Source organism: Mustela putorius, unplaced genomic scaffold, assembly GCF_011764305.1.
Source record: "Mustela putorius furo isolate JIRA1106 unplaced genomic scaffold, ASM1176430v1.1 tig00000659_pilon_pilon_pilon, whole genome shotgun sequence".
In the NCBI taxonomy this organism is placed as follows: domain Eukaryota; kingdom Metazoa; phylum Chordata; class Mammalia; order Carnivora; family Mustelidae; genus Mustela; species Mustela putorius.
Window position 1 is genome coordinate 23391 of NW_025421436.1, and position 3343 is coordinate 26733.

General features: G+C 41.9%; 1 non-coding gene across 1 annotated transcript; it reads left to right on the plus strand.

The window, feature by feature from the left end:
* Positions 1 to 1028: 1028 nt before the first annotated feature.
* Positions 1029 to 1134, plus strand: LOC123392877. Its single transcript, XR_006607562.1, has one exon. It is a non-coding gene; the product is annotated as a U6 spliceosomal RNA (small nuclear RNA).
* Positions 1135 to 3343: the final 2209 nt, after the last annotated feature.

Consider the following 3343-nt stretch of genomic DNA (forward strand, 5'->3'; position numbering starts at 1 on the left):
GTTTTTTTTTAAGATTTTATTTATTTATTTGACAGAGATCACAAGCAGGCAGAGAGGCAGGCAGAGAGAGAGGAGGAAGCAGGCTCCCTGCTGAGCAGAGAGCCCGATGCAGGGCTCGATCCCAGGACCCTGGGATCATGACCTGAGCCGAAGGCAGCGGCTTAACCCACTGAGCCACCCAGGAGCCCCTGCCCTGAGTTTTTTACGTTGAGCACTTTTTAATGCTCCTGTTGGTCATTTATATAACTTTTTTGAAAAAGAAAAGTCTATTGAGATCTTTTGCTATTTTTTAAATTATATATTTTTTCCTATTTGTATCTGTTGGTTATTAACCTCTTTTCAGATATAAGATTTGTAAGTATTTTCTTCCATTCTGTGGATTGTGTTTTCATTCTCTCTCTCTCTTTTTTTTTTTTTGGCTATGTAGTATAGTTTCAAATCAAGAAGTGTAATTACTCTTCTTCATTCTTTCTCAGAACTGCTTTGATTATTTGTTGTCTTTTATGGTCTCATAAAAGGATTCTTTACTTACTTCTGTAAAAAAATAATATTTGATTTTTTAAAGATTTTTAATTTATTTATTTGACAGAGAGAGATGACAAGCAGGCAGAGAGGCAGGCAGAGAGAGAAGAGGAAGCAGGCTTCCTGCTCAGCAGAGAGCCTGATGCGGGGCTCGATCCCAGGACTCTGGGATCATGACCTGAGCCGAAGGCAGCAGCTTAACCACTGAGCCACCCAGGAGCCCCTACCATTGGATTTTTGATAAGAAATGGATTTACAGATGGTTTTCGGTAGTATGGACATTTTAACAATGTTAATTCTTACCATTCATAAATATGAGCTATCTTTCCATTTGTGTCTTCTTCAATTTCTTTATCAATGTCATAGTTTATGGAGTACAGATCTTTCATCTTCTTAGTTAAATCTATTCTGAAGTATTTTATTATTTCTGATGCTACTTTGAATTATATTGTTTTCATTATTTTTTCAGATAGTTCATGATTAGAGTGTTAAAATACTCCTATCTTGTGCTTACATTGGCAGCACATAACTAAAATTGGAATGATGCAGAGAAGATTAGCGTGATCACTGAACAAGGATGACATGAAAAACTGGGAAGCATTCCATATTAAAAAAAAATGAAACAAAACAAAATTCTTGTCTTTTATATATTGATCTTGTATTTGGCAGCTTTACTAAATTTGTTTATTCAAAATTTTGTGAAGTTTTTAGGATTTTTTAACATGTAACTTCATGTTATCCAAAAAAAGAAAATTTTACTTCTTCCTTTTTTTTTTTCTTTTTTGGAGTCTCTTATTTCTTTGTGTTCCTTGTTTCTCTGGCTAGGACATCCAGTACTATGTCAAATGAGAGTAGTGAAAGTGGACACACTTGTCTTTTTTCTGATTTTTAAGGGGAAAACTTTCAAACGTTTTTGATTGAATATGAGATTAGCTTTGGGTTTGCAATATGTGTTTTTTCTTTAATGGATTTTTTAAATTATTCTTTTAAACTTTTTATAAACATATAATGTGTCGTTATCCCTAGGGGTACAGGTCTGTGAATCACCAGGCTTACACATTTCACAGCACTCACCATCACCCACCATAGCACCTGCCCTCCCTAATGTCCATACCCCCACCATCCTCTCCCAACACACCTCCCCCCAGCAACCCTCAGTCTGTTTTGTGAGACTCAGTCTTTTATGGTTTGTCTCCCTCCCAATCCCATCTTCTTTTATTTTTCTTTTCGTACGCCCGAAACCGCCTATGTTGCATCTCCACTTCATCATATCAGGGAGATCATATGATAGTAGTCTTTCTCAGATTGATTTAGTTCGCCAAGCATAATACCCTCTAGTTCCATCCACGTCATCACAAATGGCAGGATTTCGTTTCTTTTGATGGCTGCATAGTATTCCATTGTACATATATACAACATCTTATTTATTGATTCATCTATTCAAGGACATTTAGGTTCTTTCCATAGTTTAACTATTGTGGACATTGCTGCTATAAACATTTGGGTGCATGTGCCCCTTCAGAATGCCACGTTTGTATCTGTCGGGTATGTACCCAGTACTACAAGCACTGGGTCATAGGGTAGTTCTATTTTCAGCTTTTTGAGGCACCTCCACGCTGTTTTCCAGAGTGGTTGCACCAGCTTGCATTCCCACGTACAGTGTAGGAGTGTTGCCCTTTCTCCACATCCTCGCCAGCATCTGTCATTGACTGACTTGTTCCTTTTAGCCATTCTGAAAGGTGTGAGGTGGTATCTCATTCTGGTTTTGATTTGTATTTCCCTGATGCCGAGTGATGTGGAGCATTTTTTCACGTGTCTGTTGGCCATTTGGATGTATTCTTTGCAGAAATGTCTCTTCATGTCCTCTGCCCATTTCTTCATTGGATTATTTGTTCTTAGGGTGTTGAGTTTGATAAGCTCTTTAGAGATTTTGGACACTGGCACTTTATCTGGTATGTCATTTGCAAATATCTTCTCCCAGATAACTTCTGACAGTCATCTTTTGGCTTTGTTAACTGTTTCCTTTGCTGTGCAAAAGCTTTTAGATCTGATGAAATCCCAGTAGTTAATTCCTGCCCTTGCTTCCCTTGCCTTTGGCGATGTTCCTAGGAGGAAGTTGCTGCTGCTGAGGAGACACGGGGTTTAAGGGGAAGGAGTGGGGACAGTCCCCCAAAGCTCCCTATTCAGTGCAGGGGCGGTGTGCAGGGATCCTGTCACCTCTCCTTTCCTGTGGGGAAAGCACTGGCCTAGTTCGTGAGTCCGCCTGAGCGCCAGAGTAAAAGGCCAAGCGATGCCTACACCGGGAGAGGGTAGTGTGCATAGAGTGCCATCCTAGGCTATACACGCTACTGCATGGTTGTGGCTATGTCTGTTTAGTTCAGCCTGGCACAGTGAACCCAGGACTCGAACAGGGAGCCCGGGAAAGCAAGGCCCAAGAGGCACCAGCTCTCCCGCAGCTCTTCTTCCCTGAAGCGACTGAAGCCTTGCTGAGGAAGCAGCGGCGAAGTGCTGTTCGCTCCAAGCCAAAGCTTCTGCGAAAGCACAGCATTCTTGAGAAATGTTCTGCGGGCTGCTGCTGCTTGCCTGAGCCCAGTCTCACGGTGGGAGAAACCCGCATACAGCGAAAACCTCTTAGCCTGGGCATCTCCCCTGGGAAAGCACAGCATTCGTTGGGAAATCAGAGTTGGGTTTGGGGATGCTGCTGCTGCTTGCCTGAGCTAGTCTCCACAGCACGGTGGAAGATACCCGCATGGAGCGAACTACTCTTTGCCCTAGCATCCCCTCTGCCTGAGAGAGAAGCATGGTCACACAGGTCTGTCAC